The following is a 24,177-nucleotide window of genomic DNA, read 5'->3' as shown; positions in this document are numbered from 1 at the left end:
CAGGCAGCGTCATCAGCCTGTTTCAAGCTTAAAACCTCCACATTTCAGGCTCTATTGATCCAGGACGTCGTGAGAGAACAGAGAAGTTCAGAAGAAGTCGGTTTCAGCATTTTTATCCGGATATTCCACTGTTAAAGGAGATTTTTTTAATGAAAGACGTGCGGACGGGTCCGCGCGTCGGGACGCAGCCGACGCGGTGCGGCGGCACAGGAAAAACACCTCCGTGTTGATAACCATTTGTTAAAATCCAGGCGGCTTTGATGGCTTTCAGTGGAGTGAGTATATGAGAAATTGTTTATCAGCTGGAGATGTTCCAACTTGTCCTCAAGGCTTCCAACAGAGGTGTTTTTCCTGTGGCAGAGCGTCGCGGCGGCTGCGAGCCGACGCTGCAATCCGCCTGCACGTCTTTCATTAAAAAAATCTCCTTTAACAGTGGAATATCCGGATAAAATGCTGAAACCGACTTCTTCTGAAACTTCTCTGTTCTCTCACGACGTCCTGGATCAATAAAGCCTGAAATGTGGAGGTTTTAAGCTTGAAACAGGCTGATGACGCCGCCTGAGAGCGCTGCGCGACGTCTCGCACCGTGAAAAGTCCTTAAAGCGACAGAATCACCTCAAAATCTCTCATCAGCTGTTAAAATTTCACTGAAAACCAGCTTAATTTTTGAACCATGTCCACTTCGATGTGTCTCACAGGTTTAGAAAAAATTTTGATCAAACAAAGCGCCAGTCTCTCAGCAACTTCTCAGACAAAGGAATTCCGACGAGGGGCTGGACGACTCCTCCCACAAGGAGTGCTCACAGGCGAATGACGTCACCGACAGGCGTGGAAAAACTCACGCATGCGCACGAGGGTTCAAGCATGTCTGACGTAAAAAACATATGAATGAAATCCATATAGTTTTAGAAAAAAATAAAAAGGACCTATACTTTACGGACAGCCCTCGTATTATAGTACTTTTTTTAGAAATTCATTTAATGAAGTGTTCCCAACCAATAGCTAACTACTGTAGTAAGTTTCTTTCATCATAGTATTTATGAAATATGAGTTGATAATTATTTATCAACAACCTTATTTAACCATTTATTAACCATTAATTTAACAAACTTATTTATCACTAGGGCTACACAACTCTACTATGACTGAACACAAAGTTAGACTGCCTGATATCTTAGCTTCACGTTTGGAAAATGCCTAATTGATAGACAGTCTTGTGGCTAGTTTAAACTCAGTGCTCAAAACTACACTTGACACGATTGAGCCAACTATATTAAAACCACGCCTCCCCAAAACACAGTCACCTTGGTTCAGTGATTACTTGCGTGACCTCAAGCATAAGGCTAGAGGTCTAGAATGGAAATGGCGTAATTCAAAATTAGAAGTATTCCACCTCACATGGCGTGAATGCTATTGTGGCAAAGTAGAGTGGATTTAATTCCAATTAAAAAATTTAATTTAGACAAAAAGACCAACAACGCCACCCGGGGATATGGCTGCAGGACCACTCAAAACTCAAATTATCCCAAAAAGGCTACGCTAGGTTCATGGAATGAAGAGGTGCATTATCAAAATGTAGGTTTATTTTTCAAAATTTCAAAATAACACTTCAGTTAGATAAAATATATTCCCACAATTAAACAATATACAATTTACAAAGTACTCATTTCATCATTGACGTTTCACTGCATCCTTTTAAACTGCACACTTCCCAATCAGGTTAAATGGCTCACCTTTATCCAGGCATTATGTAAACTGGGCACAAGTCATGTTGGCACCACCCACCATTACTTTAAAAGGTACATCGCGCACCAACACACCACACTATCGTAGACTATAAACATGCACTACTGGTTACAAAGCAGGCTCATTCGGTGTTTCACAGTTGTGAATCTTGCGCCATCTATTGAGTCGTGACTCACGTGAGAGGTCGGTTTCAGTTCGAGTTCCAGTGTCAGGAGCTCAGCACTCAGTGTAAACACATCTCGAGAAGTATGGACAATAAGACAACATCGGGGCACAGCAGAAGTCCATCACAGGTGCTACACCTCCTCTAGATAACCCTCTCAATTTGGGAGAATGTATAATCATCATAATCGCCCATGAACTTGCTAAATTAACTCCATCCACATCCTCGCTTTGCCATTGTTTACATGCGCTGTGAGACAGCGTAACTCTGCTGGCACCGCGGCGCATTCTGGGAAGCACGGGTGGCCGCGAGGGGCATTATGGGAAACGCTGAAACACAGAATTACTCTGATTTGATCAACAAAAACAAGCATAACACGGTGGCAACACTTATTCATGGACAACCACCTGTAAGATGCTCTCCTTTTAAAACACAAAATTTCTTGGATTACTTTGAGAAGAAAATAGAAGACATTAGGTTAAACATATCCCAGCATGTCTAACCCAGCCACTACACCCTGCTACGGAGGTGGGTGCCATCACTGAGGTATTACCCAGATTTACAGAATTTGACAATATCTCACTAGGAGTGCTGATGAAACTCGTAACATGTACAAAAAGCACAACCTGCTTATATGATCCCATACATGGCTGCAAGCAACTGAAAATTTTTTGACTGAACATTTTCCGTGAATGGACAGACTGTGCGGCGAAGCTGCAAAGTCATCTAGGGGGGTCTGGGGGCATGCCCCCCCCCCCACAATTTTGAAAAAAAATGGTGCAATTTGGTGCATTCTGAGTGCAATTTGGACAGTTTTCCTTTGCCTAAAACAGTGCTTTTTGACTCTTATCATACTGCAAAAAAATGACTAAAGTGTATTAATTTCATCACAATTTATTTACTATTTTGTATGACAGTATGTGTCCGTAATAAGTTACCATCCACAAATGGAATGACTGTCTGCAATAATTTAACTGACTATAATTTCTGCTTTCATTCTACACAATTAATCAAATCCTAAGTGTGTCTTACAAAATAAATAAATTATTTGAACCTTTATGCTATTACCAGGTAAAATAAATAATACACTTAAAGACACTAAAAGACATAAGTATTGCCAATGAAAAGTCTTTTTCCCCGTTGTTGAAGCTTATCGCTTCTTCTGCCATGTAGGGCAAATTAAGTTCCTTCAAGTGGCATCCCACTTCCTTGGTCATAAACTCCCACACTTCTGGCAAGTACTGGTCATCAACCCTGTACATCTTCACCTCTCTCCAAAGACTTGGTGTGCGGATGGATGGCATGTGGCCGTAGGCCTTCTCCACATTGAGTAGGTCCATGATACCTACATACTTCAGCACCTCAACCTGCAGTTCTAATGGCAGCAAGTCCATGGCTGTTATTAGATAAAAAAATGGAAGTCTATGGTGGCATTCTGCATTCATGTTATCTGTGTGGCACTACTGAGTTTTCTTTTTTAATGTTTTATTTAATTTGGAGATCACTTTTTGGGGGAAATTGTAAATATATTTAGGTATTGTAAATTAACTGCAGTTGTATTTACTGTCAATTAAGCAACCACTGAAGACGTGCACTGGGGGTGGGATTTTTAGTTCTTCCCACTCTCTTTCGAACTTTGTCATTTTTTGATTTGCTTCTTTTTTGATCTTGTTTATTTTTTCGTATGAGTGTAGAGGTACAGAGAGTACAAAGAAGCTTTGTTCATTTGATTTGCTTATATTGTGAACTGCCATGATACTGGAATTGACAACTAAGTTCGAAATAAAAAAAAAATTGATTGAACCACCAGACCAACTGAATTTTAAATAGTCTTGTGAAATACTGTCACCACAATCCAGCACTTTCAAATGCCACAGGTTTTAAGAGAGTTTGGACGTTTGGAGAGGAGTGCATTTCATGTCAAAATAAAGCTATAAAGTGTAAAAACGTAAGGAAATCAATTGTAAGGCCTGAAAGGAGTTTCTGTAGGAAGTATTTTAGCAGTAAAGTCCAGTGAGAGGAGGAAGTGTTGCCTTTTTAAATACTTGAAAGACACGGGACTCAATGAGAGGATTTAGGGTTGCTTTAACAGCCTGATACAGTAGGTGGCAGCAGCCCAACAATAAGGATGCCGGCTGCCATTAAATGCCGTAGAAGAAGAGGGGTGAGTTTGATTTTCTCATAGGGACACCCGGTTTGATAGGAGCGCGTTTCGTGTCGAAATAAAGCCATAAAATATATAAATTTTTTAAGTTAGCGGTTTTATACAACGATATAAACGGAACATGGAAAAAAAAATTGAACGCAAATCCATAACCGGAGGTTTTGCTCATGTTTACCTTCAGAAAGCAATGAGCGCGGTGACAGAGTCGCTGCCCAGAACACCACTGCGCACACACGACCGCTTCCTGTAATGGCGGCCTCCGTATGGAATACATTTTAAAGCAAATTCCGTCCTTCTCTCCCATTTTGTGTCGAAATGAAGCAATAAAATATTTTTTTTCAGTTAGCGATTATAAATGACGGAATAAACGGAACCAGAAAATAAAAATTGATGGACATCCGTATACAGACGGAGATTTTGCAGCCATGCCCATACCAACAAAACTGTTTAAGGACATGTGGCCCACTCTTGGGCCGACTGTGCTGGAAATGATTAATGTCTCATTAACCTCTGGATCTGTTCCTAAATGTTTCAAATCTGCAGTGATTAAACCATTAAGAAATCTAATCTTGACTCTAGGATATTGAAAAACTATAGGCCAATATCAAATCTATCATTTTGCTCAAATTCTGGAAAAGGTTTCACAGCAGCTCATGGACCACCTTATGACAAACGTCAAGGTTTGAGTCACATTTTAGTGATATTACAGTGATTTCAGCTCACATTTTTTTTAACTTAAATATCCTGAATATTAGTCCTTCCTTAGATCAGACAATGTCAGCTGATATAAAAGGTGCATTTTGTCACTTTTTGCTGCTCTGGCAGCATCTACTATGTTTTCTTCAAGAATGTCAACATTTGTAGTTCTCACTACACTATCTGTCTTCACCATACCATTTTACAACAACAAAGTCCTTTCCTTTTGATCTGAATAATTTTTTGTTTTTGCAGTTTAGCTGGTACATCACAGTGAGAAACAGTTTGGGCAGGGTACCAGGTTTTCCATACTTTGCCCACACAATGTCTCCTGGTGTGAGACTTTCATCATCTAAAGTGTCATCTTCTGATTCGGAGGACAAGTCACTTCCTCCAGTGTCCTCCTCATCATGAATCACTGGAGGAGGCTTCTTCTGGTTCATCTGACAGTTACAGAAGGGGGTGCATCTTTGCATTCCTGGCAAAGTTCCTGAGGTGAACATGCAGTGCATGAAAGCCTTTTGGCAAGTATCCCATCCTCTTTGAGACCTAAGCTATGCATATTTAGTATACCAGACAATGGATACTCGGGCGTTCCGTCTGGTCTCTCAAAATATGCAAACTCTTTTACAATGAAAAATGAAAACTTAGCTGTTGTTTCTTTTACTTCAACACAAATTATTTGGACATCAGAAGCACCTCTCACTCCCTCACTGTCTTTGGTTATTCCATGCTGCAATGCACATTTGAGAATAGACCCAATACTGTCAGAGATGTTTCTCCCCTCACTGGCCTCAAAATATTCATAGGAAACTTCATTAAGGTTAAATTCTTTTCTAAATAAAAATTTTCCGTTTACTTTTCTTGAGCGAAATTGTGAAGCGCAGCCATCACTATATCTCTGCCAGTTACAAATATGTCCTGGACGTATTTGAAACATTCTTTTTTCAAAAGCCTCCACTTGTTGAAAGACATGCTTTCTGTCTTCACTTATAAAAACAATTGCACCTTTCTGTAGCTCAGAACTTTCATTCAAATATTCTATGCAAATAGGATACACAGCAACAGTTAACTTATCTGCGATATAAGCCACTGATGTGGGTGCCTCGGAATAAATGACTTCGAGATTCTGTTGGTAATCTTCAACTGTGATCACGGAGGAGGAATCGGGTTTAGCCCGAGCAACTGAATGGGCATTCCACTGATTGTGGGCAGTAAATATATGCTGTCATAGCATCAGCAGCATGTCAACGAACTTTGACACCAGATTCTCAGCTGCCATGTTTTGCCTGAAAAAGCAAAAGATTTTTTTTTCCCCCCCTTTCTCTTGTGACATCTGGTAAGTCCACAGGGAAATGTTTAATTCCTTTTTTGTCACTTTCTGGAATAGTAAGATTTACCACTGGACATTTAGGGCAAGTTCCAAAGACACAATCTGGCTGCCAGGTAAGTGGACTTGAAGATCAATGTCTTCATTATTGCACATACTTTTGGATACCATTAGCCTGCAGGAGCTGCTTATATCCATAGCTACACCAGCTTTGTGCAGGCAGTTAAGCTTAAGTTAAGTATTCATATGAGTAACAATACGTACATGCAAATTTGGTAAGCAAAAAATGAGTATGAAAACTATGCTGTTAAAAAAAAAAGATCTAATTTTAGACAATTTTAGGCTTGAATAATGTAAACTGGTTGTGGCCCGCATAAATGGGTACAAATGATTCAAGTTTGGCAAATCTACATTCAAAATTGAGTGCATGCAAGTTGTTTTTAACAACAGGATGTATTTTTTACACAAACTCAAAGTCGATTGGGGCAGTGTTAGTAAAAACACTGGATTTACTTAGTATCTAATGTTAGAATATACTTATGTATTGGGTACTGCCTAATTAACAAGAAAGTTACAAAGAGATTGGTGTATAATACATGCAGATTTATCATTAAGTTAACTCTACAGGAGAAATTAAAAGCCAAATTATTACCCAGAGGCTGAAAATCTGAGAAAAAAATTGTCAAAGGACATCTTAGGAAGAACTGGTTGTACCCAACTTTGGCGTCTCTTCACTGGCTTCCTGTCAATGCGAGATCAGATTTTAAGGTACTGCTACTGGCATATAAAATTGTTCACGGACTGGCACCACCCTACTTGGTGGATCTACTTAAGTTCTACGTACTGGCCGGGCTCTGTGCTCACAGGATTCAGGATTGCTCTGTGTCCCTAGGGTGAATAAGATGTCTGTGGGAAATAGAGCCTTTTATGTCTGGTCCTTTGGAATGACCCTGTGCTAGTGAGGCAGTCAGACTCTGTGGAGACTTAAGTTGCGTCTGAAGATGCATTTGTTTTCTATTTTATATGATTAATATATTGTTTACCATGCTTTTATTATATATTTTTTTTACCTTTTACCTTTCATGATTTTAACCTTTCGATCATGCTCTGATTTTTTTAATTTAATTTGTTTTGGTTTTTATTGTCGAGTTGTTTTATATGAAGCGCCTTGAGACGACGCTGTCATGATTTGGCGCTCGATAAGTTAAATAAACTGAAACTGAATTGAATTGAGAAGGAAGTGCATTTCTTTAAATAAATAAAAGTCCACCATTCAGTCATGTTTGGAGTCAGTTTCACTTTAAATGCTCAGTAAGTCTATTTCAGATGACAAGTGTGGACCCGCTTTCTCTTAAAATGCTTTATTTTACTCTTTTTGTTCACGTTGAAAGCTGTAGCTTTTGGTGCTACAGATAGCTCTTATATGGCTTATGCGCATGCTCTAGTCTTTTTGTTTTCTTCTGGGACGTACAGCGCCACACACAGGCCTGGTATATGTACTACAATGTTAAACAGCACTTTGAAGCACAGAATTTGCCTTTAACATTTTTTGTAATCGAATTATTCGAGTACACAACTATTGTTTCAGCCCTAAAGTTCTAGCAATTTCCTATTTTAAATCTGATAAGACTGAAATGATGGTTCTTGGTCCATTGAGACTCACCTGATTTGACCAGCTAAGTGCTGAGCCTAGGCATGTGTCATACATCACACTGCCAAAGTGAGGAACCTTGGGTAGTTTTTGGTCCTAACATTGTCCTTTGACCTCCACATTAAGATATTACAAGGACTGCTTTCTTCCTGTTGTGAAATACAGCAAAGATTCATCCCATCCTGTCTATGGCTGATGCGAGACCCTGATTTCATGCATTTGTTTCTTTGAGATTTGGGACTACTGCAATGCTCCATTTTCTGGTTTATTGCAGTCCAACATAGGGGTCTCCAATTGGTTCAAAATGCTGCTGCCAGACTTTGGACAGGAAGCAGAAAGTTTGACCACATTCAACCCATTTTTGGCATCTCTTCACTGGCTTCCTGTCCCTGTGAGATCACATTTTTAAGGTTCTGCTACTAACCTATAAAATTGTTCACAGACTGGTGCACCTCCCTATTTAGCTGACCTACTTAAACCCTACGTACTGAGTCTGTTTTTTCTCTTCGTTTGAGGTGCGGCTCCATCCAGAGATGAGAGTGGTGTCTTGTTACAACCCTCCTGTCCTGTGCAACCCGGCATGGACTCTTCTTTTGTCAAAAGTGGTCCAGTAGCATGGCCCAAGCAGAGGGTCACCTGTGAGTCTGGCTGTGTGAGGATTCTTCTCAATCATCAGAGCGAGTTTTGACCCTGTTGCCTGTGTGCTTGCTCCAGGGGGTTGGTAGGGTAGCCTTACTTGTGTGAAGCACCCTGGGGCAACTTTGTTGTGATTTGGCACTATATAAATAAGGGGAGGTGATGGTCCAGTGGTTAAGCGTTGGGCTTGAGACCTGAGGATCCTCGGTTCAAATCCCAGCCTGACCGGAAAATCACTAAGGGGCCCTTAGGAAAGGTTCTTAATCTTCTAGTTGCTCCCACTGTGTAGTGGGTACCTTGCATGGCAGCACCCTGACATTTGAGTGAATGCGAGGCTTTATTGTAAAGCGCTTTGAGCATCTGATTCAGATGGAAAAGCGCAATATAAATGCAGTCAATTCATTTATAAATGAAATGAAAATAATTAAGTATACTTTATGATGATAATTTAGCTATATTCTGATGAATTATTCATTTTTCCTCAGAGCAACTATTGGGAAAACACTGAAAAACATTTTTCAAGGTTCTAAAAATGATATACATGTATAAACCCATTTCCAGTTCATAATTGGTAAATGCTGTCAGTGTTGGTGCACTGTTTCCTTATTTTAGTAAAGTCAGTCATGTTTTATAATTGGCTTGGCTGTGATGTCAAGGTGCAGACAGTACACGTAACATGAGCCAAGTGCCTCCACTGTGAGCAACGGAATTTATAATGTGCTTTTTTATAAATAATTAAATAAATAGTTGTGGTGGCTGACAATCTAAGCGCGGGGTGGGGGGCTTAAAGCAGTGAATCACAAGGTGTTTAACAGTTCAAATGGTCACTAGCATCACATAACGCAATACTAATAGGCTAACATTAGCATGAAAATCTGACTGTGATATAACCTCATCAGGGAGGTGATGGTCTAGTGGTTAAACCTCCACGGTTCCTGGTAGTCTATGGTCCATTCCCCCCTTTTCAGAGAGCCTCTGCTGTCCATCATGTCCAGTTTGTCGTTAAGCAAACATTCTGGTACTTGATGGACTGGACTATCTTTATCTTCTCACCCTTCATATTCAAGAGTGGATTACCCCCCCGGCTCCATTTTGTCTGCTTAGAAACTCAAATACTGAAAAGCATCATTTCTTATATCATTAAGAAATTACATGAATTTGTGAATGTGCTACATACAGTGTATCTGAAAAGCATTCACAGCCCTTCACTTTTTATATTATAGCCTTATTCCAAGATGTAGTAAATTCATTTTTTTTACCCTCAAAATTCTACTCACAACACCTCAATGACAACATGAAAAAAGTTTCACGGAAAGTTTTGCAAATTTATTAAAAATAAAATCACATAAGTATTCACACCCTTTGCTCAATACTTTGTTGATGCACCTTTGGCAGCAATTTCAGCCACAAGTCATCTTGAATATGATGCCACAAGCTCGGTGCACCTATCTTTAGGTTATTTTGCCCAGTTCTCTTTGCTGCACCTCTCAAGCTCCACCAGGTTGGATAGGGCGTGTCAGTGCACAGCCATTTGCAGATCTCTCCAGAGATGTTCAATCAGATTCAGGTCTGGGCTCTCGCTGGGCCACTCAGCGACATTCACAGAGTTGTCTTGAAGCCACTCCTTTGATATCTTGGATGTGTGCTTAGGGTCACTGTCCTGCTGAAAGATGAACCGTCACATCAGTCCGAGGTCAAGAGCGCTCTGGAGCAGGATTTCATCCAGGATGTCTCTGTACGTTGCTGCATTCATCCCTCAATCCTGATTCGTCTCCCAGTTCATGTCACTGAAAACATCTCCACAGCAATGATGCTGCCACCACCATGCTTCACAAAGATGCAAAGATGCAAGATGCAAAGATGGTGTCTTTCTGGAAGGTTCTCCCTCTACAGAGGAATGCTGGAGCTCTGACAGAGTGACCATTGGGTTCTTGGTCATCTGCCTGACTATGGCCCTTCTCCCCTGATCACTCAGGTTATACAGGCAGCCAGCTCTAGGAAGAGTCCTGGTGGATCCCAACTTGATCCATTTACAGATGATTGAGGTCACTGTGCTCATTGGGATCTTCAAAACAGCAGTCTGTTAAAAATAGTGCAAGATGTCCCGCGTCCATGTACACAGCTTCAGTAACCAGCATCCACACAAACAATGCATCACCACACTTTAAGCTCCAATATCCAACACTCTGAAAAAGTTAAGAGTTTCGGGGTGAAGCGTGTTGTTTGCTCTCTGTAAATCTGAGCCGTCATGTTTGAACAGCAGCTCAGAAACTTTGTTTTTGAACGGAGCAGGTTCTTTTCCCTCTGTCAGTCATGGGGATGTTTCTGTTTTGTTTATAAATGCATCACACACTGAAAAATGCCGAAAACTGCAGAGTGAAGCTTTTTCCGCAAATGCACCTGCTAATGCTCAGAGTGAGAGGAATAAAATTACAGAGATCTCTAATTATTAGCTCACGTGTGCAAAGACACTTACAATCATGAGTACTTTTATGTTGTCTTATTACTTGGGATGTTAAAAAAACGTGAGACATGTCCTTTAAGCTGGAGAAACAGCTCAAGGATGACCAGTGGAAACAGGATGCATATGGGCTCAATATTGAGCTTCACGGCAATGGCCGTGATTAATTATGTACATGTGATTTTTTAGTTTTTTTTATTTTTAATAAATTTGCAAAAATCTCAGACTTTTATTTACACTGTCATTACGGGGTATTATGTGTAGAATTGTGAGGAAAAAATAAATTTCATCCATTTTTGAATAAGGCTATAACATAAAATATGGAAAGAGTGAAGCGGTATGAATTCTTTCTGGATGCACTGTATGTATCATATATAATGCGGTGTAGTTTACTTATAGGTCTGGAGTTAAATTCCTACAAAGTAACTGCAATTGAAAAAAAAAAAAAAAGAAAAAAAGACAATCAGCAATAGCCCAACCAGTTTACTGTACTTTTAAATTGTTTAGCATACAGCAAAAGCTATTATGGAACTTGTTCAATATCTGGTGATGGAAGATGGTATTGTATACTACAACAAACCGCACACTCACCTGATTTTCATTTGTATTGTTCTTGGGTAATACAGCTAGAACAAATGAAAGATGACTAAAAAAAAAACATTTACTTGAAATGAAAGGCTTTGTTCAGTGTACTAATTTTCATCCATCCTTGACCCCTCCTGTGCTGAACAAAACCAGGTCCACCAAAGGTCATTTGGGTCCTGACCCAACCCACTGTCAAGCTTGTTAGCCATTTGCTGTTTTCTAGGACACAGTTGGCACAAGGCACAAACTGGATCCAAAGCTGTTCTCTCCAGGCTAAAAAAAAATGAGCATCCAACCCAGAACAGATGGAATTTTGTGTTCTGTTTTCTCTCTTTATCTTTCCTCCCCTCCCCAATCCTTTCCTTCTTATGCTCACTCTCTTGCTGCTGCTGCTGCGCTGTGTATTAAGTCAGGGTCCTTGTGGAGGAGGACACGTGTCACAGCACACACTGGAAGCTCTCTGGGGACAACTAACCCCTGGAGACAGAGCTGATGGCAGTGTCTCAGGTTCTGAATAAAGGCTTCCATTGAGTTTTTTAAATCATGCTTCCAGTACAATGTTGTTGCCCCCTCACAAATCATATCTAATACAAAAACTTAATTCCTAAAGCAATACCTGAGTTACATACAATCACCACAGAGGAAATAAAAGGCCAACTGCTGAATTTTCTCAGTGTATCCAGCTCAAAATCTCACAAGAAGCAGAAGCACAAAGGAGGCCAGGAAGACGGACAAGCGGACTCCTGACAATAGCACACACAGCCGTAGGTGCACTGCATTGAACAGAATAGTTTAAGACAGGTGACTAACAAATACGCTTCCAAGCTACATATGCCTTATTCATGAGAGCCACCATAAAGCCAAAAGATAGTGAGAAGTCACAGGAATCTTTTTTACCTCTCCCTGTAGATTTGTCTGGAGAGAGGTCCAGATCATTTGCCTCATACAACATTAACCTTGGCCAGGATTTGTGTCAGCTCAAGGCTATAGGGGGAACAATCTAAACTTGGACTGAATTAGCCAGTGAACCTAACCTTCCATGTGTGACTGATGCATGAGAAACCAACAGCATAACAGTTGGTCAAAACAAGTAAAAAAAAAATAATAAATAATAATAATAATAATAATAGTAAAAGGATTGGTACATACCAAGATAAATGGGTATTCCAAGTATGTACTAAAGTCACAATGCTCAGCTCTGGGACCAAGTCTTTTTAACAATCACTATGTAAATAAAATAATAGCATTACTTTCAAAATTATCTGCTGAATTGCCTCCAACAAAAAAGTATTCAGGAAACACGATTGTGTGACTGTAAGACTCCTCATACTGCATCATAAAAGTCATAGCACACTCAAGTGAAACTCTCCTGAGAGATTGAAAGGAGTCGTGACAAATGTTTGTGTACACGTTGGAGATGAGCTGATAACCTAGTAAACTTTTTAATCTTCACAAAGTATGGTGATGGACAGACTGACTGCATGTCATACACAATACCCTACAGGATGAGAAGTAACAACAGATACAGATTTCTACATCTTATTCTGTTTTGGCTTGTTAGATGCAAATCCTAATGCCAGACTAGAAAGAAATTTTCTTTTATGTGCACATGAAACCAAATTAACCACGTGATGCAGGTGAATTCAGCTGATCACAGCTACAGTAACTGGCAGGTATGACTCACAGCCATACATTATGTTTGAGTGAAAATGTCATACAGTCTCAAAGGAGGCCAGATCAAAATTGCCAGTGAACCTTGCCAAGCTGATCTTAACATGTATCAGAAAAATAAATGTTTACTAAAGTTGGAGTCATTTTCAAAACTCAGGGAGCATGAACACAGATTAAACACATGCACAAGACCCACCTTGCACGCAAAATGAATGAACAAAAACTCCCTAACTTGATGACACCACTGCAATTGATTAAAGAAACAATAAAAAAGCATTAATCAGAATTTTTCTAGTTGAACAGTTAATGAATATTGTAGAATTGTGATAAACCATAAGTGACATGCTCCTCCAGTTCTGCACATGGCTGCAGGTGAGCTGGATGTGCGCACACGAGCGGAAATGGGTTATTCCATCTCAATTATTCACACTGAAGAAAAACATACCACCTGACCCTCTTAGAGTTGCCTGAGGGGGGAAAAACATGTGGAACATATGCTTCTTAATAGAAAGAGTAAAAATGTCATTTGTGCAGTCATTGATATTTTTTTATAATAGCAAGTGGACTGCATTTATATAGCACTTTTCCATCTGCATCAGAAGCTCAAAGCACTTTACAATTATGCCATGCATTCACCTACCAAAGTTACGGTGCCGCCCTACAAAGCACTCACTACACACCAGGAGCAACTAAGAGATTAACGACCTTGCCCAAAGGGCGTTAGCGATTTTCTGGTCTGGCTGGGTTTTGAACAGAGGGACAAAGTGAACAAAGGTTTGGGTGTCTGTATCTCTGCATTTTTTTTTTGGAGGGGGGGGGGGGGGGGGGGGGCATTTTAAAATTGAAATATCTTTAAGAGATTTGTGATTAAGCTCACAAAATAATACCCCTCACCCACTCTGCCATAGTAGATAGGTGGTCACAAATATTTTTGTGATGAAACACCCATAATAGTAAACTGGTAAGCCTGTCCTCGTAAGTGTGACTGACAAATATCGCACATTAAAAATCAAAAAGCCAATTATCTCCGCTTGGAGAGATCCGAACAGAATCTTTTTCTTTGATACACATCTTTATATGTATGCTACTATTGCATGACGTTTCACTGAATTGCACAAAATGCTTTTTTGATTACAATACACTCAAATGTTTGTTTGCATTGGATATACCATATTTTCAGGACTTAAACTTGCTTGGTTGGTCCTGCAACTCGTATTTTAAAGTGAGATATCAAAAATAAAAAATAAAATACAGTGGTCCCTCGCTCTAACACGGTTCACCTTTCACGGCCTCGCAGTTTTGCCGATTTTTTTAGTCCAATTTTGCATGCTTTTTTTTTTTTTACAGCGCATTGTGTTCTGCGTCCTCATCAAGCAGGCCGGTCGCGGGACCGCGAAGGGAGAGCATGCGCATTGTGTTCTGCGTGTCTGTTTATAAGAATCTTCTCGCCCAGAAGAAAAAAGAGCGCCAACAACTACCCATAACTGTGTTCTTCACTCGGAAAAAGACACCTGCACCGAGGTGTCACTCAGTGAAAAAAGACACAACAGCGGAGCGGTGCCACGATGAAGAGGCGCGATCAGAGGAACTGTGAAATACTAGTCAGTCACTATTAATAATTTCTTATGTGTCCAAACTCGTAGGTTGATCGTTAAAATTAAATTTGTTAGTTTTAGAAGCCATCATAATTATTTATTGGAAAACATTCTATTTTTATTTCTCAAACAAATGTTTGGGCCTGAAAACAGGTTTTGATCTTTGGTTTCATTCTATAATACTGATCTTATTTTTCTACTAAGGTTTGAACTTTGAGAGTGTTTACACACGAGAGAAAAGTGAGAAAATGTTAATGCCTGTTTGAGAAAAGTGCATAAAGTGTGTAGTGAAGGGTTTTACAGCCTTAAAACATCTATAATAATTGTAAAAAATAACGCTGACTACTTTGCGGATTTTGCCTATTGCGGGTTATTTTTAGATCGTAACTCCCGCGATAAACGAGGGACCACTGTACTGCATTATCATCTACAGCCGCATAATGGCACAGTTTTTAATAATAAATAATTTAGGTTTATTTACATTTAGTGAGATAAACATGCACACATTTAATTTCTTCTATTTTCTTTAGTTCAGTGGCGATAAGAAGCAAGTTTATCCAAGTTCATACAATAGCATTAATTAGCCCATTAGCTTCTGCCTGTTAACATAGTGCTTGAATTATTAAAGAATCCAGAGATTAAATTCATTTTTCTTCTTGTGCATGAAGGGGCACCACATTTCAAAAAATAAATGCAATGCATTTTGTTTTTTCCTCTGCTTGATGGATGTTTGGACATATGTGACTAAGACTCCAGCGCAACATATTCCAGAGAACAGTAATAAACTGAGGTTGGTCATTCAAATTTTCTAAGTAAATATCTGGTATTTGGTTTTGAACGTGAACTCTATAATGTAGCTTGAGTTTAACATAGAATGCTGGGGCCCTGAATTTCCTCAAAAATTGGACTGATTAAAATTACTTTTGTGTTTTAAAACATTAACAGTCCAGGGCTCTACCTAAGTAATGGCACAATGTCACTGCATCATCACGGAGACTGTCAAATTTAGTGTATCCCTTTCTGTTTTCCTGGGTAATTATTTTTTCACATCTTTACAAATTTTGGATCTGTGCTGGTGTCAGGAGCCCAGCCAAAGTCAGGCCAAAGTCTTGACATTTTGTTGAAATGGGGATAGGTTGTGGCTTAATGTTTTTTGTTTTCCCCAACTTGTAAAATTTAACCATTTTTATTGATTTATTAAGGTGGGAGACTGGGTCCCTGCATTAATTTCTTTTTAACACTCTTCGATTCAGCCAATGCATTTCATTTTCAGCTGGAGGTTGAACATGCAAGCCTCGCAGTCACTGGTTTTTAAGGCTTGAGTAGGAAAAAGCCCTACGAAGACCCTATTGTAACTGCGCTGTTTATTATTATTATTTATTATTATTATTATTATTCTCACTTTGAAAATCCAAATTTCGGCCCTTTCCCATGTTCAAAAACTCAAACTTTGCAAAGTCGTCCAGCTGGATCCGAAATTCAATATTTTGGGGGTCGCGCACATGGTCGCAGCGAAATCACGAAATAGCGACCACTAGAAATTTTCAAAAAACCCTCCGCATAGGGTTTTTTCGTCGTAGCCTCATGAAATTCGGCACACATATTTACCATGCTAGGATGCACAAAAAAGTCTGCTATCGTCATGGTGAAATGCTGACAGGAAGTCGGACATTTTGATTTTAAATTTTAATTGAGGTAATTTTTGCCATTTTTGGCCATTTCCAGTACTTACATTTGAACAAACTCATCCTAGAGATTTTATTCAATCGTCTTCAAATTTGGTCAACATCATCATGACCCAATGGTGATCAAAAGTTATCAAAAGAATGTAATTAGGTCAAAAGGTGTGGCTGCTAGGGTTCGTTAAACTTTTGGCAAGCTTTTCGGATCATCCAGAGACGATACTGATCAAAAGTTATCGAAAGCTTTTCTCTATGTCGAAGGGTGTGGCCGCTATGGCGCCACCATTTTGACCCTTCACCATGGAACACTATACTTAAACAGGTCCTGATGTCACATAGTTAACCCAATCAACTTTATTCCACTTCTAAAACATGCAGAACAAGTTGGTGAACATAGGCGATGATCGCCCTGAAGTTACGAGTAACGGCGTCCGTGTGGCGGCGTGCCGAATATCGCCCCTTCGCCATGAAGTTACGTTCTTCCTTTTGACGGCTTTAATTTTGTCATCATGAAAACTGATACACAGGTCAAGCACGACAACCTCATATAATTCATAGGGGCATTACCCATGGGTGGGGCAAAATGCCTCAATAGCGCCCCCTTGAATCTTTCAAAAACCCCTCCCCATAGGGGTTTTTTTTTTTTGGAGTAGGGAGATGAAAATTGGTACACATGTGTGACTTGCATAGACGTACAAAAAAGTCTCTTGCACCATTGGTCTACTCCAAACAGGAAGTTGGCCATTTTGAATTTTCTTGTTATTTTGGCGTGATTTCCACATGTTGTATTTGAACGAACTCCTCCTAGGGATTTTGTCCAATGCACTTCAAATTTCTTTCATAGTATCCAGAGATGATACTGATCAAAAGTTATCGAAAGCTTTTCTCTGTCGAATTGTATGGGCACTATGGCACCGCCATTTTGGCCCTTCGCCATGGAACATCAAGTCATGATAACTAATCATGCTTTGCCTGATTGACTTGAAACTTCACGTGTGATGACAGTTGGCCCCTGAACAAACCTGCCCCCTCTGTTTGTGCTCTGAGCGCCCTCTAGTGGATGAACCATCAACATGTCATAACTCCTTCATGCATTGTGTGATTTGCTTGAAATTTGAACTGTGGGATGAGTGGTTGCCCCTGTACGCACATGCCCACATCTGGTCACAAGGGGACGAGCTGGCCTGGGTAGGCGGTCGCACGGAACGAGGGCCCGTATATGACTGCTTGCAGTCCTAGTTTACTATTATTATTATTATTATTAGTAGTAGTAGTAGTAGTAGTAGTAGTAGTATTTTATTTGAGTTCCCGTGTTTGTGAAGCATTGTGTGTTGCCCAAAAAAGCAAAAATTAAAACGCAAAACACTCACTGCGAGTCTAAGCAAAACAGAAGAAAGAGTGGAGTTCTTCCAGAGACAGTCTGTGGCCGGTGCTGAGCCGCTCACACCGGGCAGAGAGGCAGCAGCCGGCCGCCGCGCATAGAGCGGCCAGTGGACTAAACTTGCTGTAGTCTTCTTCTGTTTGTTTTTCTGGGGACATTACAGAGCCATACACAGGCCTGGCATATGTACTACAACGTTAAATGAAGCTCCGAGGCACAGAATTTGCCTTGAACATTTTTTGTTCGAATTACTCGACTAATCGTTTCAGCCCTATAACCGAGCATATTCTAAAATGTCTTACATTTCATGCAATGGTTCAGTCGGTGAAGCCATATCAAAGATGCCTCCAGTGGTGGGCACAGCTAACCAAAAAGTTAGCTTTGATAAACAATCAGATAACTGAAAGGTTATCTTTTACGACGCTAACTGATAAACTGCAAAAAAACAAAACAAAACAAATCTTTATTACAGATTTCCGATCAACTATTAGTACTGATTTGGACGTGGCTACATCAGATTACACTGTCGGCTTCTGATAAACCAGTTTCACTTTAAGTGCCGCAGGGGCTGCTGGGTGGTGGCCAAGTGGTTCATGCGCTTGGTTTCAGTGCAGAAGGTTCCGGGTTCAAATCCCACCCCTGCCACATTTCTCCATGTAATGTGGAGTTGCGTCAGGAAGGGCATCCAGCGTAAAACCTATGCCAATTTAACATGCAGATCCACGTTGGATTTGCTGTGGAGGCCCCGAATGTGAGACAAGAGAACAGCCGAAGGGACTTACTTACAAACACAAAGAACACACGAAAAATGAATCAATAAAAAAATTAAACCCCTAACATTGCCATCTTTCAAAAGCAGTAAAACACAGTATCAAAAGTCACAGTTTATCTCGGTATTAGATAAACAAGCTAAAAGCTGCCGCTTTTTTCGCATGCCATGTGGCTTAAACAACCGAAATAGATCCATTCATGCATTGTTTGGCAGAGTAAAATACGCGTAGTAAATATAAATTCTTAACTGTTGGTTTCAGTGGAATTTATCTGAATAGATAATCCACATAAAGCGTCCTTTTTTTAAAATCCAAAACAGTGTCTAAACGTGAAGAAAAGTCCCTCTGTACACACAGCTGGGTCATGAGAGCTCCTCTCCCCCACCAAGTCTTGGCAATTAAATTACAGCCTCTAAAAGAAATAAAATAAAATAATGTTAAAATGAGTCTGTTTTGTTTTTGTGTTGAGTGGACAAGTCACTGTAACGTCCAAAGTGAACCTGAACTACACTACCCACAATGTTCCCTGCATCAACCGGCCAATCACATTTTGCGCTTAATGATGATGTCATCAGCAAGCGACAGGCAGCCAGTCTGCTCAGTGGCTACAAACACACAACAAATTGACCAAAATGTTTGATTTTAGGGTTTACAAAGGTTTTTGGACGTTAAACTTTACCAGCAAAGAAAATGCTATCGGACTGAAAGTTATCGGAACTAAATTCATCGGAAGATAATTGGTCCAATGATTGTTAACTTATCTGAAAAGCTAATCCAATAGCAAAAACATTAGCTTCAATAATTACCTGCTATCAGATTAGTTGAACTGTGCCCACCACTGGATGCCTCCAATTCCCCACCCCCACTCACCGTTTCTATTTTGATCCATATTTTGTCCTATTTCAATAAGCCAAATCAACATTATCAACAAGCATGCGCAGTGACAGTGTCAAATCTTCTGGTCCAAGTTCGCCAATAACCACTTTAGCAAACAAAGCATAGAAGCTGCATTACCGGAGTGTGTGACCTATTTATCTTTTGCCCTTAAAGTTAAATTAGCAGCTTTAAGAAGTGCTGAAGCAGCATGCCGGGGCCATATTGTTCAGTGGATGATGCGCGTGGGATGCAAAAGTGGAAAAAACAAATTTGCTCATCACAGAAGTGAAAGCACATCACATTTACGCCGCAACTTTTCCAACAGAATTTTAAGATCTCGAAGAATGTGCTGAGTGGACTAAATAAGTAAGTAATAAGTAACTAAGTAATTACTTTCATCTGTTGCTTATCAAACTAAACCCAGACAAATATTTAATAAAATAATGTCTATATTATACATTACTTACATTATAGATCTACTGCAGAGACCTGATGATTCATAGTGTGGCATAGCATTAAGTACAGTGCACTGTTTACAATTATTCTACATTTATACACTGTATATAATACCAGTGTATGGAATATAAACTATAAAACCTAGAAAGGGCTGTATACCTTGTGTGTTGCAAGTTTTGCTTGTCTTTCCATATAAGATACTTGTTAATATCTACATACATGCAAGGGGAACATTTGCTTGTTGCTGATGTCTCGTTATACCAACCACCTGACAGTTGAAAGAATCAGGAAGTGTTAACTGACAAACGCCAATAAAGACATTCTTTCTTAACATACTCCTGTTTCTCCTCTTCAATTCGTACTACAGGGGCATTTTGTAAACTAGAACAAGTTCTTTCTTCCATTCCCGCCTATATTGTAGCCCTGTTTTACACTAAATTATTTAAAAATGTTGACTTTCCAGGGCTCGAAATCTTATACATTTACATTACTGGTGGTGCTTAGAGTGCATTGAATTATTGGTTGTTACAGCTGTAATAATTGTACTGTAATACAAGTAAACTAGCTTTACACCCTCCCTCCCCAATCACTGAATTTCACACAACTCTAAATTCTGCTAGACCTTTCTAGTATTTTATCTTTGTACTGTAATACAAGTAAACTAGCTTTACACCCTCCCTCCCCAATCACTGAATTTCACACAACTCTAAATTCTGCTAGACCTTTCTAGTATTTTATCTTTGGCCAACAAAACAAGTTCTTTGACCCATTCAGAACACTAAGACAGAGTCAGGATTTCATCATCATTACGGATGTGACTCAGACAGGCATAAGATGGCCTCTGAGTAATTCACTTGAATATGTAAAAGGCACAGTCACAGAAATACAGTCAGGCGCAATTACAGTCACTTATGTCCCCTCACTTCCTCCACACATACACTCATGGCATGTGAGTTACACATTAACAAAGACACAAAATGCTTCCCACCCTAATTAGGAAAGCATCATTATCAAACCAACCAAATATTCCCATATCAGGAGCAGACATACATACTTGGCACGTCAGTTAAATTTTAACAAAATGATTTTTGGAATTTTTTGGTGAACCTAGGTTGCCCAACCCTGCTCCAGAGAATTCTAACAGGTCTGAAAAGGCCCCTCAATTTGGTGCATATCTCTAGATTCCTGTAGTGTAAAGTGAATCAATGACTCCTGGTGGATGGTACCCATGTACAGCTATAGGGACTAGGCCAACAGAAATTAAATGTCTTGTTCAAGGATACAAAAAGGTAGCCTCAAGTGATCATACCTGAAATTGAACCCTGCTCTTCGGCCAGCAGTTCAACTTCCATGCAACTGAGCCACATGCTTTACAAGAATCTCAGAACCTCTTGCCCAGTACATTTCTCATTCAGTAACTAAGAACACATTAAAACTACATAACTTCAAGAGTTTGAAGTTTTCTGAATTCAATTCTCTGGATTGTACCACAACACCTTTGTGCCATTTATATTACAAGACCTAAAGACAATGTTAGACTACAAATGCTTTCCAAGGAGAACAACAGTATCAATGGCAGAGCCACATTTCAAAGGGTATGGGGGTACAGGGGCTTTCAAAATGTAATACTTAAAAAAAAAAAAAAAAAAAGACCAAATCACTGTGGCAATCATAGTTGTCACTGCTAGCATCTCACAGTGCATCATGCTTTTGTCCATACAAAAACAAAACAAAAGATTCTAATGCTTTTCCATCAGTCGCATATACAAATTTAAAAATAACTGCTTTTAAATTACTGTGGTATCAGATTGTATTAGATAGGGACCACTACTGATTTTGCAGATCTGTACTGGAAGACAAAAATGTGGTACAGTGCATCTCTAAGAATTCAATACATTTTTATCGCACTAAATCATAACACAAGTTGACCCAAGGTGATTCACATGGGTAAGCTCTAACCTCACATTGGTAAGGAGCAACCACAGACAACAGTGGTCAGGACAAAGGAAAACCAACCCTAATCCACCTGCATCCTGAGAAACTGGCAGCATATTTTACCACTGGTGCAGATATGTTTGTTTCTTAAATCTGCACAGACCAGATTCCCTCTGGATTGAATACATTGGGGTAAAAAAGCCCCTGATTGTGCAAGTTCTCCTACTTAGAAAGATGAGAGAGGTCCGTAATTTTCATCATAGGTACACTTCAATTATGAGAGACAAAATGAGGGGAAAAAAAAAAAAAATCACATTGTAGGAATTTTAAAGAATTTATTTGTAAATTATTGTGGAAAATAAGTATTTGGTCAACCACAAACAAGCAAGATTTCTGGCTCTCACAGACCTGTAACAACTTCTTTAAGAAGCTCTTCTGTCCTCCACCTGTTACCTGTATTAATGGCAGTTGTTGGAACTCGTTATCTGTATAAAAGACACCTGTCCACAGCCTCAAACAGTCAGACTCCAAACTCAACCATGGCCAAGACCAAAGAGCTGTTGAAGGACACCAGGAAGAACATTGTAGATGTGCACCAGGCTGGCAAGAGTGAATCTACAATAGTCAAGCAGGTTGGTGTGAATAAATCAACTGTGGGAGCAATTGTAAGAAAATGGAAGACATACAAGACCATTGATAATCTCCCTCGATCTGGGGCTCCATGCAAGATGTCATCCCGTGGGGTCAAATGATCAGGAGAACATGAGAAATCCCGGAACTACACGGAGGGACCTGATGAATGACCTACAGAGAGCTGGGACCAAAGTAACAAAGGCTACACATTACACAGAGAGGGACTCAAATCCTGCAGTGCCAGGCGTGTCCCCCTGCTTAAGCCAGTATGTGTCCAGGCCCATCTGAAGTTTGCCAGAGAGCATGTGGATGATCCAGAAGATGTTTGAGAGAATATCATGTGGTCAGATGAAACCAAAATAGAACATTTTGGTAAAAACTCAACTCATCGTGTTTGGAGGAAGAAGAATGCTGAGTTGCATTCCAAGAACACCATATCTACTGTGAAGCATGGGGGTGGAAACATCATGCTTTGGGGCTGTTTTTCTGCAAAGGGGACAGGATGGTAAGACAAAACCTCCTTCCATCAGTGACAGCATTGAAAATGCAATGTGGCTGGGTCTTCCAGCATGACAATGATCACAAACACACCACTCGGGCAACGAAGAAGTGGCTCCATAAAAAGCATTTCAAGGTCCTGGAGTGGCCAAGTCAGCCTCCAGACCTCAACTCCATAGAAAATTTGTTGAGGGAGTTGAAAGCCCATGTTGCCCAGCGACAGCCCCAAAACATCACTGCTCTAGACCAGATCTACATGGAGGAATGTGCCAAAATACCAGCTACAGTGTGTGCAAACCTGGTGAAGACTTACAGGAAACGTTTGACCTCTGTCATTGCCAACAAAGATTATGTTACGAAGTACTAAGTTGAACTTTTGTTACTGAACAAATACTTATTTTCCACCATAATTTACAAATAAATTCTTTAAAAATCCTACAATGTGATTTCCTGGATTGTTTTCTCCATTTTGTCTCTCACAGTTGACGTGTGCCTATGATGAAAATTACAGACCTCTCTCATCTTTTTAAGTAGGAGAACTTGCAAAATCAGGGACTGACTAAATACTTTTTTACCCCAGTGTATGTAACATATGCAGGGTTACCTGCATGTACAGTACAGCGCAGAATTCTTAGGTATGAAATGTTTTCATTAAAATTAATAATCCAATTAGTAACACCTAATAAGCAAACAGATGTTAAAGAATGCCAATCAATGAAGACTAAAAGGTTCTACTCTGAGGGGATCTGATACCACAGCTTTATTATGCTGACCTATATAAACACACTATCCATTGATCATCTTGCTTGTTCTGCTTGTGGAAGTGTTTATTTTTATTACTCAAATAACACTCTCTTTCAAATACCATTAAAGGCTGTTTACTGCCAGGATGTGGTTTAACATTATGCAGTGATTATAGTGGGTAATGTTGAGGGATATATTATAATGTAAAACTTTTTGGGGGACATTTCTGTGCTAGTTTTTGTCACAACAAAACCGGTGACAATAGGGAAATTAACCATCTTGTAACATCTTTGCTCAGGGAGACTGTCCATTTAAAATAAATATGCACAACCAGCTTTATACATGTAGAAGATAAAGATTTGATGAACTGCTTATGACTATGCATATTCAAATTAGGGGAGGATAATAAAAACAATCTTCCCAACAGCGCTGCTTCTGGAAAATGAGATTGTTTGTTTTACAAACACAAAATTGACCATTTATTAGGTCAGTCTTGGGTATGGG

General features: G+C 39.7%; 1 protein-coding gene across 1 annotated transcript in view; it reads right to left on the bottom strand.

The window, feature by feature from the left end:
• ctnna1 (catenin (cadherin-associated protein), alpha 1) overlaps nucleotides 1-24,177 on the bottom strand; it is a 266,205-nt gene that overhangs the window by 23,445 nt on the left and 218,583 nt on the right.

The sequence above is a fragment of the Thalassophryne amazonica genome, chromosome 11 (genome assembly GCF_902500255.1).
Source record: "Thalassophryne amazonica chromosome 11, fThaAma1.1, whole genome shotgun sequence".
Lineage (NCBI taxonomy): Eukaryota > Metazoa > Chordata > Actinopteri > Batrachoidiformes > Batrachoididae > Thalassophryne > Thalassophryne amazonica.
The sequence above is the reverse complement of the archived record's forward strand: the minus strand, read 5'-3'. Positions and strand labels throughout refer to the sequence as shown.